The sequence below is a fragment of the Carettochelys insculpta genome, chromosome 8, assembly GCF_033958435.1.
Source record: "Carettochelys insculpta isolate YL-2023 chromosome 8, ASM3395843v1, whole genome shotgun sequence".
In the NCBI taxonomy this organism is placed as follows: domain Eukaryota; kingdom Metazoa; phylum Chordata; order Testudines; family Carettochelyidae; genus Carettochelys; species Carettochelys insculpta.
In genome coordinates, this window is record NC_134144.1 from 64,863,180 (window position 1) to 64,878,548 (window position 15,369).

General features: G+C 44.9%; 1 protein-coding gene across 1 annotated transcript in view; it reads left to right on the forward strand.

Moving 5' to 3' along the window:
* Window positions 1–1,353: 1,353 nt before the first annotated feature.
* Window positions 1,354–15,369, forward strand: part of MYLK (myosin light chain kinase) — a 309,641-nt gene continuing 295,625 nt past the window's right edge. Inside the window, exon 1 of the mRNA XM_075000996.1 lies at window positions 1,354–1,469. The gene's annotated coding sequence lies outside the window, so the exon portion shown is untranslated. The remainder of the gene's footprint in view (window positions 1,470–15,369) is intronic.

Below are 15,369 nucleotides of genomic sequence, written 5' to 3' on the forward strand. Positions count from 1 at the left end.
TGGGTGGACATTAATTCCCAGTGGTGCCCTAAAGTTTTGGATGGCCTACCTACCCAACTGCCCTACACATGTAATATTGTTTGCACCTCTTGAAAGTATGCACAGAATTGGTGCTTGTTTTTGCCCTAGACCTTTTTGTATGTGCAACCATGTTTCAGCAGGGAGACATTTAAGGAACATGGGTGGGGGGGAGGAGGTTTATAGCCTGAATTGCATTCTGTGATACAGCGCAAATGCACTTCAAAATAGTCACGGGAGACAATCCTTCTACCCCCCACCCCACCCTTTAACAAAGGTACAAACCACACTGCAGAGCCACATATCAAAGGCCTTGCTGCTGACGGGAGCCATACATGCACCCGCGTGGACTAAGCCAAAGGCTGGCACTTCTGTGCCTCGGCCCACTGCCTGTTTGCAGTTTCAGATCTTTAAGCTACCAAAATGGTCAATAAGAAATGAGTTTCTTAAAATTTCAAAGTCTTATTTAGTGGTACACATGTACCTACTCCTGCAGTGGGCTGTGACCCTGTGAGAGTCCTTGCCAAAGGCGATAAGTCCAGGTTTTAAAACAAGGATGGCAGCTCCTTTTCTGAACATGACTTAGGTTGTCCAGGTTCTCCAGTACATTTCCCTCCAGGGGTCTGGGTTTAAAACTTAAACCATTTACACTTCAAAATCAGCTCCATCCAAATCCAGGTTTCAGAGACGTCGTCCTGTTAGTCTGTATCTGCAACAACAAGGAGAACTCCAGTGGCACCTTATAGACTAATATTTATATATTCATCAGGTGCATCTGCCAAAGTGAGTCTTTGCCCAGGAAAGCGTATGCGCCAATACATCTGTTCGTCTCTGAGGTGCCCCGGGACTTCTCAGGTGCTTGACTTGACAGGGCTTTTACACCCATCAGGTGCCCGACCGCGGGGATTAGCCCCTTCCCACGCACTGCTCCAGGGAGGGCTCTGCCGCTTTGATCTCTGCGGGCTGTCTGCTCCAGGGAGGGATTCCCCGCCAATCAGACTCCGCTCTGTGTGCTGCCTGGTTCCGGCCTGAGCGCCCCTTTGATCTCTGGGGTAGCGCGGCGAGCCCCCAGCCGCAGGGAGCTCGGAGCTGCGGCCGGGCAGCTGCTTTCGGCCCCGCTGCACACGCAGCTCTGTCTCCCCCTTCCCCCCGCCCCGGAGGTCACCAGCGTCTGTTGGCAAAGCGCAGCAGCCTTTGCAGCGGGCTGTCTCCGAAACCTCCCCGGCGCCTGCACGAACCCGCCTCCCCCAGCCCAAACCCAGGCGCGCGCTTCCTAATAAGGCCGCTGCGGAGGCATCAAGTAGCCCCACGATTCTTGCAGAGGGGCTGGGAGGCGAACTCCTCCCCCCCACTTGCATGGTGCATTTGAGGAACTTTGCAGCAGGCGGAGGAAGGGCCCTGGCCCAAGTTGCCTCCCTGTCTCTCTCCCGGCGCAGCCGAGGCGGACCGCAGTGAGTAACTCACTCCCTCTTTGCTCATTCATTGCCCCGGCTCGGGTGGGAGCCGGCCCTCCGCACTGCAGAGAGCCCGGCGCAGGCGGCGAGCCAGGGAGCAGGTTGTGGCTGCGCAGCCATCCCCCGGGGTGCTGCTCCCCTGCCCGCAGGCTGGGCGCTGGGAGGCGCTTCTGCAAACAGGGTCGGTGCACGGAGAACAGCGGCGCTCCCTGGCGAGCCGAGCCGAGCCTGAGCTCGCTGTTAGATCTTGGAAAGCGCGGGGCAGGGGTCTGCCCGCGCGGGGGCTCTGCAGGGTCGCATTGCCCGACCCGTGCAAACCACTTTGCCCCGTGTTTTATACAGGGATGTGGGAGAGGGCTCCAGAGCAGCATGTTCACGTGCTGAGCACTGCTGGGAATGGGGGGGCGTAACTAAGCCGCCCCGGCCCGGTTGCGTGAGCCCCCGCTTGCGAGCCAGTCCCGGGGTGCCGGTGAGGGGCAGAGACCCAGGAAGCAGCATTGCAGCGGTTTGGATCGCTTTGCATCGCTCGGGGCTTTGCAACCCCCCTGAGCGGAGGTCAGAATTCCTCCCTGGCCGGCGCACATTGCAGTGCCTGTCGGTTTTGTGTCCTTATTCTTCGGACAAAGCGTCTCCTCCCCCACTAGAGCCCCAGTCGGATTTTGTGAATAGCTTCTTTCATACCAGCTGTAGCCCCAAAGGCTGTCCAGAGCTGAGGTCTCTCTCTCTCTGCTATTGTGTGGTGTAAGAGGCGCAATCAAGCGGGAATAGAGAGACGTGGTCGGCTGAGGAAGAAAGGTGTGTGGGATGGGAAGAGTCTCATATGCTATGTGGGGGAGGGAGGAAGGAAACAGGGCCAAGCCCCAGTTGGTGTAAATCACCCTAGTTCCATTGGAATAAAAATGCATTGGGATAAATAGAGCTAGGGTGATTTGCCCCTGTCTTGGATTTGCACCCTTGTGCCAAAGTGGCAGTGTTAGAAAAATACAGTTCATGCTCCAGACCCTAATGCTGATATGCCATTGATGCACAAGAATTGGACACTTGGGTAGCCCTGAAGTTAACAGGGTCTTCTTGTAGAATTATGTACTTAAGCACTTGGAAAAGCAGAGTCTTGGTTTCCTACAAAATTATCTCTACAGCAATGGTGTAATTACCTGAAGCCCCTTTCTCTTGCAAAAGTCTCATTGGAGTTGTGGACAGTTTGCTCAAGATAGATCTCAGAAACTAATACATAGCTTTTTATTGGTGGTGGCCCTGTAGATTTGTAGAGGGATGTTTTTTATTTTCCTACAATGAAATTTGGGGCGTCCCCTGAAATCCTGCAGGAAGGGGAACTGAGCCCAGATTACCAGGAATTAATTATTTTGGGGAAAAAACAGTAATGCAGCATATTCTCTTATCAATGGTTAATTTTAAAATTACTTTTGTATGCTAGCAGCAAAGGCTTGTGTAGAGCAGATTTCAGTGGGTTAGATTTTACTTACCACCTCAGCTACTTTCTCTCAAACATCTTTTGCATATTAAAAGTATAAAGAAGTGTGTGCATTCAGATACATAGAGATGTTTCTTCCAGTGTATGCTTAGGTACTTTGAATTTGTAAGAAGACTTTTTATTGTAATATTGTGTACTGATCTTATGTTGCATAAAGCCTCGAGTATCTCAAACCACGGGTTAAATTCTATTAACCTCATTCAGATACAATGCATAAGTAGTGGTAGGCGGGAGTGGGATACTTAAAATTATTAACTTGCTGGGGGGTGAAATTCTCAGCACTCTAACTGTATGCTATAGAGTAGCATACTTGGAAATCTTTTCCCCTTAATCCTCATATCTCCTGTCCATGCCATTAGCTTGGCAGAACATCCTGGGTGGAAGTGGGGATGGAACGGCATGAAATTGGCTAGCAGAGTCTAGAGATCCCTGACAGTTTAGTGGGGAGAATTTCCTCATCTTTCTATCTGCTCCTTATCTGTAAAGTGTGTATCAGGTCCTCCCCAGACTAAATATTCTGGCTGAGTGCCAAGAGATGCATGGGGAGAAATATTCTTTCCAAGGCTGAGGAGTGGTGGCAGAGTTGCTCAAAATCATCAAATGTCTTCTACAAGGGAAATGGCTGAAAGAGAAATGTTATACTGAGTTCCCCCATACCCGGACTCTAGATGCTTCCAGGTGAGGAGCCCCTGATGAGCTGGGCAAGTGACTTGCAAGGAGGTATGTTCCTCCTGCAGAGGCTTGCCATATTTGATGGTCATTGAACCAAGCTTGGTGGTTGAAGTGCAACCCAGGTGGCCTTGGATATGGAGACAGACTTTGCATCTAAACGTTCAGTAAATTCCCAGTCTACAGATGCTTTTTCCTCACTGCTTAGATTATTCCTGTATTTGGTGAACATGCATTGGTTTGTAGGCTTGAGATTTTTTTTTTCCCCTTCCCACAGGCAGGAGGCTTACAGATAACCACTGGAGTCCAGGAATGTCATGAATTGAGAAGATATTTTCCTTTTAATGTGTAGTAGGGGTTCTCAAACTGTTGGTGAGGACCCCAGAGTGGGTTGCAATCCCATTTTAATGGGGTTGCCAGGAGTGATGTTAGACTTGCTGTGGCCCAGAGGCAAAGTCCAAGCCTAGGGGATTCATCCTGGGGGTCAGTGTGAGTGTTACAGTCCCTTGCATGGGACTGAAGCCCTTGCGCTTGAACTTTGGCCCACCAAGCTAGGGTGGTAGAGCTCAACATAAGAACGGCCTTGTAGCCCAGTATCTTGTCTTCTGACAATGGCCAATACCAGATGCCCCAGAGGAAATGAAAAGAAAAGGCAATCAGAAAGCAGTTCATCCTGTCACCCAGTCATAGCTCTGACAACCAGGGGCTGGGGATGCCATGCCTGCTGATCCTAACAACTGTTGATGGACCCATCATTCTCAATTTTATCTAGTTCTTTTTTGATCTCTGTTAAAATCCTGCCCTTCGCAATATCCTCCTGCTGGGAGTTCCACAGGGTGACTGTGTTGTGTGAAGAAATACTTCCCTTTGTTTTTTAGCTTTCTGTCTATTTCTTTTGGTGACCCCCTAGTTCTTGTGTTATGGGAAGAAGTAAATAGTTTTTTCTTATTTACTTTCTCCACTCCCGTCATGATTTTACAGACCTCTATTATATCTGCCTCAGATAGGAGGCCTGGAACCTGAGGCAGGGGAGAGAGATGCTTTTGAGTTTACACAGCTGATCTGAAGAAGATTTTAGTGTAAGCTGTAAAGTTCATCTCACTAACAAATTTGGTCCAGTAAAAGATACTACCTCACCCGGCTTGTCTTCCTAATATCCTGGGACCAACATATCTAAGAGAACATGGCATGTGCCATAGCAGAGAAGAAGTAATCTGTAATGAGTATATAGGCCAAAGCCACTATAGTTAAACTCTGTGTCACTGTAGTGCTTCACACTATAGCCACTTGCTACTGAGACAGGAGAGTAACTACAGCGAAGGGAGAAAAATCTCCTCCTCTTCCACACACACCCATCCCCCCGCCCGCAAGGTGGTAATTGGACTGATAGAAGAATTCTTCCAACAACGAACAGCTGTCCACACTGGGGAGTTAGATTGGCTTAATTTAAATTGATTAGGGATGTGCAAATGTTCACTTTTCTGATCAATCTAGCTGGCTTGACAAAAAATGTTTAGCATAGGCTTAGGTGCTTTTGATACCTTACCTCCTAGGCAAATTAAACACAACCTATAGTGTGCAGCTGTGGTCACATTATGAGATCTTCTTGAAACCTGCACTGTCCGTAATAATCATCTGCACATAAACACTTTTGGGAATAGAATAAGATACTGTGAAACCATAGCAAAGAAGAGACTAAAGATGTCAATTGGCTGATAAGTGAGATGAGAAGCAAGTAGAACATTAATTTGTGAGTGCAACCTTGAAAGGCTAAATGGTAACTTCGTTCATAAAACAGGCCAGAAGGTGTTAATTGAGCTCAATCCAGCAATTTTGGTGCAGGCAGAACTCCCATTTAAATTAGTGGAAACTCTGGCTGAGTAAGTTTTGTATTTTCATAATTATGTATCTGACTGTTTCAGCCTCTGGAGATTCTCAGGGACTGCTACTTCTCATTTTCATTGTGATGAAAATGTGAAAACAATGGAGTTGAACTAGAATCAAGTCCTTAATAAAAAATTGAGGGACTGATTCTGAGAGATTAGACATCAATTGGAGATACAGCTGCATCCCTGAAAATTGAATCTTGAAATTCTGGAATAAATTTAGCTTGCATTTCTGCAGAGGGGGAGTTTCTGTGAGAAACTTTCTCTTAGTGATTTATTAACCAAGGCTTTTCAGGTTTACTGGAATTTAACATGTGAGCTTAATCTATCTTTTGTTCATCCAGCTCACAGGATTTAAGGTTTTAAGAAGGTCTACAGAAGCTTCTCCCCCAGACCGCTTATTTAATTAAAGCGTCTTTGTGCATTATTTACATCTGAATCCCCCAGGTATCAAAGAATCTGCCAGCTTTTGGAATACTGATTTAGGATAAGCATCTTGAAACGTGTCTTGTCAATGTTCTGTTGTGAACAGAATCATGGAAAAGAAATAAAAATTTGGGCTATAATTTTGAAGCTTAAATGCCCATGGATTGGCACCTGTCTATATTTAGACAACCCTATGTAGCAGTTGCTTGAATTTCTGAGATGCTGAAGTGACTTAAAGGAGACTTGAGGGTCCTTTTCACCTTTGAAAATTATGCAGGTGCCTAACTATGGAGGCAAGTTAATGTGCTTAGACCCAAACTGGAGGAGCTTTGACCTTAAATCCAGCTGTCACTGGGTTCTGTATGAATTCTTCAGAATAAGCACACCTGGGATCAGATGCCATATATGCTTTAATACTTACAGAAAATAGAGGCTAGAGGCTGCGGTCTTCTACCTCCCAACCCCCACCACCACTACACACACTTGCAGTTGATAATCAAAACAAAAAGCAGTCAAGTTGCAGTTGACAGTTTGAAGGATCAAGTTGTCTTCTGAATGGAAGCAATGAGATGCTCATCTTTCCAAATGCACTTAGGTGCTTGGTATTAACACAGCACATTAGTGTACAGTGTCTCGCTGAATGGCTTTCTCCTTGAATTTGCTGCCAGGTAATGACCCCGATATAGCTAAATTTCATTGCAGTCTGTCTGCTCTTTCAGAACTCTATAGGTACTGCTGTTCTTGCACTAATAAAGATGGGCTTCTACCAGTTTTATGTGGGATGAATCACAATGAGGGACAGTTGAGAAGAATGAGCAGGACAGTGACTTTTTTTGGTGAACTCTGGCTTGATGTTGGGACAAATTGTGGAGATGTCACTCAATTTTGCCTCAGTCCACAACTTGCTTGGGTAAAACTCTCATTGGAGTCATTGTGAGATTTGCCTGCATAGTGCATTGGGAAAAGCTGAAGGTAGGTATCAGAATTTGGTTACCCTAGAATGAATTAAGCACATCACACAGAGATTGACTCGGCAAATATTACTACTGAGGAAGTCTGTGTACAAAGGTCCTTGATCAACTCTAAATTTAGCCAGTGACAGTGTTATTATTTCTCTTTGTCATAATAATCCATGAAATATGATTAATATCCTGTGTTGTACGTGGCTAGATTTAAAGATTTGGGGAGGGGGATTAGGAGAAGGCCCTAATTGCAATAGTAGTAGGCATCCTTCAGTCTGCATAGACTATGGATCGCGCCCTTTAAAGTCTCAATTGAGGACTTCATTTACAGCGTCTATTGTGACTATAAAGACCCACACAAGAGTGACAGTCCTTGCTGCATGTCTTGCAGATGTAGTGGGTGTCTGGCAAGTCCTTAGTGTGCTTTCTGTGTGCTCGCTTCTCCTCTGCTAGCTGTCTGATCTTCAACTCACCCTTCTGAAGGCCCTTGTGTAACCCCTGCCTCCATCTGCTGCGGTCGTCTGCTAGTTCTTCCCAGTTGTCCAGGTCGATGTCTACCTCTCTGAGGTCTCTCTTGCAGACATCTTTGTAACGCAGCTGGGGGCGTCCGGGAGGTCTTTTGCCAGAGGCTAGCTCACCAGACAGGATGTCTTTTGGAATCCTTCCATCGTTCATCCTGTGGACGTGGCCAAGCCAGCGGAGCCGACGCTGCCTGAGGAGGGTGTGCATGGTTGGGATTCCAGCTTGCTTGAGGACGGCGGTGTTGGTAACTCTGTCCTTCCATGATATTCCAAGGATGCGCCTGAGGCAGCGCAAGTGGAAGACGTTCAGCCTCTTTTCCTGGTGGGCATACAGGGTCCGAGTCTCGCTGCCATAAAGGAGGGTGCTGAGGATGCAGGCTCTGTAGACTTGCATTTTGGTGTGAGTGTACAGCTTGTTGTTATTCCACACACTCTTGCTGAGTCTGGACAGAGTTGTGGCCGCTTTTCCGATCATCCTATTTAGCTCAGTGTCCAACGACTGGGTGTCAGTGATGGTGGACCCGAGGTAAACGAACTCGTGGATGACCTCTAACGTATAGTTGTCAGTGCTGATTGATGGGGATTCAGCAACATCCTGACCGAGTACGTTTGTCTTCTTTAGGCTGATGGTAAGCCCAAAGTCCTTGCACGCTTTGGAGAACCGATCCAGCAGTTTTTGAAGCTGGTCTTCTGTGTGAGACACTACAGCAGCATCGTCTGCGAACAGCATGTCTCTGATGAGGACTTCTCGCACCTTAGACTTCGCTTTCAGCCTCGCAAGGTTAAACAGTTTCCCATCAGATCTTGTGTGCAGCAAGATGCCCTCTGTTGAAGATCCAAAGGCATGCTTCAGGAGGAGTGGGAAGAAGATCCCGAACAATGTCAGAGCAAGCACGCATCCTTGTTTGACGCCGCTCCTGATTCTGAAAGCATCCGATAATGCGCCGTCATATTGGATGGTTCCTCTCATGTCTTCGTGGAACGACTGGATCATCTTGAGTAACCGTGGAGGACAGCCTATCTTGTGGAGCAGTTTGAACAGACCATCCCTGCTGACCAAGTCAAAAGCCTTGGTCAAGTCGATGAAGACTACGTAGGGTGACTTTCTCTGCTCCCTGCACTTCTCCTGCAGCTGCCTTAGAGAGAAGACCATGTCGACGGTAGACCTCTCTGCATGGAATCCGCACTGCGATTCGGGGTACACCCTCTCAGCAATCTTCTGGAGTCTGCCAAGGATGACGCGAGCGAACAGTTTACCAGTGACGCTTAGGAGGGAGATTCCACGGTAGTTGTTGTAGTCGCTTCTGTCTCCTTTGTTCTTATACAATGTTACAATGTTAGTGTCACGCATGTCCTGTGGAACCTCACCCTCTTTCCAGCACAGGCACAGTAGCTCATGTAGGGGTTCCAGGAGTGTGTCCGCGGCACATTTGGTTACCTCTGGTGGTATACCATCCTGACCAGGGGCCTTTCCTGCTGCAGTGCCGTCGATGGCTCTCTTCAGTTCATCCACAGTCGGTTCTTGATCCAGTTTGTCCATTACTGGTAGGAGCTCGACAGCATCGAGGGCTGCGTCAACCACAACGTTCTCGCGTGAGTACAGCTCGGAGTAGTGCTCAACCCAGTGCTCCATCTGTTTGGCTCTGTCAGCAATGACTTCACCAGATTTGGATTTCAGAGGTGCCGTCTTGTTCTGGGTGGGTCCTAATGCCTTCTTCATACCCTCGTACATTCCTCTGAGATTACCAAAGTCGGCACAGGCCTGGATGCTGCTGCATAGCTGGAGCCAGTGGTTGTTGGCACAGCGCTTGGCTGTCTGCTGTACTGTTCTTCTGGCCTCTCTAAGTGCTTGCTGGGTACTCTGGCTCGGTGAGCGTTTGTACTCCAGGAGTGCAGCGCGCTTCTTTTCAATGACTGGAATCATCTCATCGGAGTTAGCTTCGAACCAGTCATTTGTGTTTCTAGCTCTTTTTCCAAACACCGACAAGGCCGTGTTGTAAACTGTATCCCTCAGAGGTTGCCATTTGGATGTCGCATCGACGCCCCCAGTGCCGCTGCGCAGATTTTCCTGGAGCGTGTCTCTGAATTTTTCAGCTTTCTCCAAGTTTGCCGTCTTTCTGGTGTCAATGCGGGGCCTTCCAGCAGGTTTAGAGCGGTACAGCTTCTTGGGTCTCAGCTTGAGCTTGGAGCAAACTAGCAAGTGATCTGTATCACAGTCAGCACTATGATAGCTGCGTGTCAGAAGGACGTTTTTGAGGTTATTACGCCAAGTGATGACCACATCTAGTTGATGCCAGGGCTTCGAGCGTGGGTGTCTCCACAACACTCTGTGCTGTGGCTTCGTTCGGAAGAATGTGTTTGTGATGCACAGATTGTGGTAGTGCAGTGTTTCTCAATAGGGCAGCCTTCAATGGAGTACATCAACTCATCTAGATGTTTGCCCAGTTTTACAGCAAGCTACATAAAAAAGCACTAGCAAAGTCAGTCCAAACTAAAATTTCATACAGACAGGGATTTATTTTTACAGCTCTATAGACTGTGCACTGAAAATTAAGTACAATATTTATATTACATTTGATTTATTTTATAACTTTAGGATTAAAAATGAGAACATAAGCAATCTTTCAGTAAGTGTGCTGTCACACTTTATATTTTTAAGTAAGGTGAAACTGGAGTTACACAAGACAAATCAGCCTCTAGGAAGCAATAGTCTGGCAAGGTTGAGAGTCACTGCTATCGTGCTTTTCATCTGAAAGCACTTCGCAAAGGAGAATTAACATCACATATTCCTGTTTTACAGATGTGGAAACTAAGGCATACACAAGGAAAATAGCTTGTCCAAGATCACACAACAGATTAGTAACTGCAGAGCTGCCAGATGTCCTGATCCTCTGATCATTACACTATCCATTGGACCACAGTGTTTTCCACTGTACACAGGCTACTTAATCCATCTTGAGAGTCTAGAACACAAACAAATTGGAAAGTAGAAAACATTTTAAAAAAGAGAACAGTGCGATATTTAGGTTAACTTTTCCTTTTTCTTCTCTCTCATCAAGCTCTCAGTTCTACAGTTCCTGTATCGTGACACTATTTAGTATAATATTGGAGGTGCAGTATAATCATAACATGTTTGTCTCGTAAAGGAGTAAAATGTTTGACATACCAGTTTTAGTCCATTCTCTATTCAGTGACAAACAAAACTAATTATGTAGCTTTTCAGTGCTTTTAACATGTTGATTAGTTCTATGACACGGAAAACACTTGTATAAAGTTTGGAGGGGGAACTACAGATTTTAATAGTTGATATATTAAGGATCTTTGTCAAACACTTCTCTGTATTATAGATTGGGCAAAAAAAAGTAGGGTTTGCAACAAACCAAGAAGCCAAATAACACACTTCCTTCCAAGGCTGCAAAAGTTGTTACTTTGAAGCTAAATACAAGCCCAGGACAAAGATTTCATCTTAAAGAGTGGCTCACTATAAATGGGGCTTTTGTGTGCTATCTTTTCCTGCCAGGTTATGGTTTATCCCACGAGACCGGAAATAGAATTTTGCTGATTTTTAATGAGGCATGTAACTTCCTGCCCTCCAAGAGTGTTTCAGCTACATTTGACCACAATGAAGTGGTTCGAGATGATTGAGTTGACTGAAAATTCCTGTTTTCCTATCATGTTAGGATTTCTGGGTGTCTTTATTGATGTCTGTAGTTTATTCATCTTTTTCCTTTAAAATAGGAATTGAAGTTCTTTCACCAATATGGAACCATTCAGTGTTTTTTTTTTCTTCTCTCCAAGTAACTAGTTTGCTCAAAACTATTGTATTTTCTTTCTTTGTCTTCTCCCCTCCCCCCACCCCGCCTTCTCTTTCCCTCACGTTTGCCTTCCATAAACTCGCTCACTTTCTTAGTCTATAATAAAATTTAGTTAAATAAAAATTGAATGTAAAAGCTGTATGTTGTGTGGGGGGTGGTGGTGGAATGCAATACATTTTTGACAATGGTTGGATATACATGTTATCCTTAGATTTGCTGAGACAGTGTCCAGAGTGGTAAATTACCCTGTCTGTAGAAGAGCGTTAATTTGCATACTCTTCTGGTAAATCATACAGCCAGCGTCAGAGTTGTTGGCGAGCCAGCAGGCGATCTCTCTAAGAAACCTTGAAGGATTTTGTCAAAAGCTTGGTATCTTGAAGACCTGCCATTGCATGTAGAAATATGAATTGAGCTTGATAGAGAAATATAACAACAGAGAGGTAGCTGTGTTAGTCTGTACTCCAACAAAACAAAGCAGCAGAAATGTAGCCCTTTAAAGACTAACAAAATGATTTATTTGGTGATGAGCTTTCATGGGACAGGATCTGAAGAAGTGGGTCTGTCCCAAGAAAGCTCATTGCCGAATACATTATTTTGTTAGTCTTTAAAGTGCTACATTTCTGCTGCTTTTTTTAGAGAAATATAAGGTGACCTGTAGCATCTTGTGCTGCAGTCTGGATCACCTACCTACCAGTGCTGTAATATAGATAACCAATAGCTTTCAGAATTTGATTTCAGTCTACATTTAGTAATAGTCCTCTCATTGTATAATTACTACAAGGAATTCTCCAGATCCAGACTGTTTCCCCACCCCCGCCCCACACAGGAAAGCAGGTGTAGATGAAAAGAGTATTTCTCGTAGTGTCATGTATTTTTACTGTATAGCAGTCATTGGTTAGTATTGTAATACTGTGTAAGAGCCATGGATTCATACTGCAAAGCACCATCTCCATATAATGCTGTTTAGGAAAGCTCCTAATATTGCATGTACTCCTCTGCACACACAAAATATACAATAAAGACTTCACATTCATGGGGCACACATTCCTTACCAGGATCTCTTATGACTTTACTCATTAGTGCGGTACCACTCTGAGAGGCAGGTGAGCCTTGTTGTTCCAATTTCACAGATGTGAAAATAGAGCCAGAAAACATTTTCACTATGATCACATGAGAAGTCTCTGGATACAGCTACAAATGAACCCTGGTGTTCCTGATAAACATTCCTGTGCAGTAACCACAAGTCCATCCTTCCTCCATAAAGAAATGTGCTTATTTCAAACAGGAAACCAGTGTTATCGGAGCCTTATAGAATCATTTATCCTAGACAGACACATAAGGAAGATGTACTTATGTTGCGTGAAGACATTCAAAATGAATTGGGGGTCCAAGTTATTTGTTAAATGAAATAAGACTAAATATATTGTTTAGATAATTCCAGTTATTGTTAACCAACAATAATGCGCTAATCCAGTAGCGTATCTTCCTTGCATTTTGTAATCTTCCTCGGAAACACTCCTTGGCTGTCATTGCTCTGCTCTCTGATCACTTTCTCTCTCTAATCTTGTTTTCCAGACTATTTTTATGTCTTAGAATTGATGTTAGTAGGGTTCAGATCAGTGTTCGTAAACTTCTCTCATGCTTTTGGCAGCTTTTCACATCCATGAATTCTTCATGATTCTGCAGTTCAGACTCTTAAACAAGTGGTTGAAAAGAATGGGCAGAGGAAGACTTAGTACAATAATAAGCACTTATTTTGTGGTGCCGGACAAACTGTTATCTACCCCCACTGGAATACCAGGAAATGAAGGTATTGTGTACATCGGTTTCACCTTGTCTATTAAGTTGCAAGCTCTTTCGCCTTGGGATGGTCAGGTAATTTGTATTTTCACAGTGCCTACCTCAATGGGGCATCATTTTCAGCTGTTCCTTCCTGAGGAACTGGCATAATAAACATAATTAATAATATCTTGGTGCACCTGGGGATAGCACCTGAGGCAATCCTAGCCTGTAAATGAGGAATTGCTGATGGAGAAACTGAGGTAGGGACAAGTAAAGGTGAGTCAATGACAGAACTTGGAACCAGAGAATCCTGTATCACAGGCCTACAGTTAAGCATTAGACAGGACTCCCTCAGTAGACGCAGTGGATACGAAGTGGGAAGAAGAGTTAGGGATCCAGAAATCTGGATCCAAGATAGTAGCAAACAGGCTGCATAGTGAGAAATACTGGCTATATTTCTGTCATGGAGAGGTCTAATATATAATGATGATTCAGTATCTTTCAGTGCAGTATTGGGTAGCAAGATCTCATTTTCACAAGGATAAAAACAAGCACTAAATAAAAAATATTCCTGGCCCATGAGGATGTAGCCCAGCAGGCAAAAAGTCCCTATATTTTTCTCCAATAGACAGTTTGTGGTGTGGGGTGAGTGTAGTTGCCATGTATAATTTACACAGTATTTTCCCTCCCACATCAGTAAATCTATTTCAACCAAGGGAACTGCACTTTGCCTTTTAAGGCCAGAAGGGACTATTATGTTCATATCATCTGACCTCTGGAATAGCATGTGTTATAGAATCTCACTTAGTCATTCTGGCATCTTCTCTAACTATTTGCACACTAATTCAACCACTACTGTCAAGTCCAGCCTTGATTTAAAAGCTCCACGTGATGGAAAATCTATTTCAACCCTTTACTCGTAATCACTTATCTGCATCTCTAGATATCTATGCACCCTTGTAAATGTGGCTTAAGTGTCTTGTCAAAAATGTCATGGGAAACCAGTGGAGAAGGCACATTCTCTAGACTCATCGGACCGTCCTTCATTAGCTCTGGCTCGAAAGATCAGTGCTGTATTGCTGAATGTTTCAATACAATGTTTCACATGTACTGGTTTCAGACCCAGCTGCCAATCCATGTGTACTATGGGGTTTTCACAGTTGGACGTGTTCTCTCTCTGTAGTTAGAACTTCAGCAGCTCAAATTGAAGGAATCTGTGTGGACAGAATTCTGACAGTCATCAGAATACTACCTGAATTTCTAAGTAATAAAGTGGAGCTGTACCGCATCATAAAAATGAAATTATCCAGAATGGTTTCATCATCCAAGCTGATCTGAAATACATTGATTGTGAGAGACTAGATCTTTAAAAGAAAGCTTCAGTTGTCCCATGCTGGAGAGAACTTGGGAGCAGGGCTGGGAAATCATTTCTCTCCTGAAGTAAAACTCATGCAGGGGTTGGGGGTGGGGGTGGAGAGATGGAATAACATAGAATTTCTTACTGAACTCTTTCATCAGCTGGTGAGACCCACTGCTGTGAACCCTTCAAAAGCCTTCAAGTTCTTGGGGATTCCCCAGCGACTGTCTCCCGCTTCTAGATCTGGGGCTGCTTGGATTGTTGAGGTAGAGCTACAGAATTCCTTAGAGGAAGCTGTCACTCTAAGGCAGGATTTAGAGCACTCAAAGCAGAAAGGATTGTTTCAAGGAGTGTAACTTCTTGTGCAGGTTACTCACGGGATTTTGGGGCGCTTTTCTCTTGTCATGTAGTAACTTGTCATGATCATGAGGGTTAGCCAGCAGCCTGGGAGTAAAAGGGTTAATCTCCTTAGCCAGGCGGGGTTGGCCTATAGGAATGTAGGTAAGAATTTCAAACTGGGACAAAGGAATTTTTTGGCTGCTCCCTTTTCTGTCCTCTGGTCTCTCTTCTTCTTTCCACCCATGAGGGAGACAGACACAGAATATGTCCCTCCAAGAACAGGCCCTCCAATCTTCTGTAAGCAGGGTAAAGTTTAGATAAATCCGTTAGGCTTTATTGTTTTATGGCTTGGGAAGTGGGATCTGATGTCTGTTCACTTTTTAGAAATGTTCTTTTACTCTCCTTGTAACTAAGTTCTAGGCCCATGGTGGAGACTCCCCATGTGTTTTACTTTGTGACTCTTCCATCTAGCCATGAGGCTTGCAGCACGAATATTGTTGTAATAATAACAGTTCTCTCTCTCTCTTTTTATTAACCTGGTATTGGTTAATGTTTGTGTCCTGGTTTTTTACTTTTGGGGCTGAGATTTCCCAAGTCGTCTCTCCCTGGTTTCCTTATTATTACTTGGGTGGTGGCAGCAAATTTTAT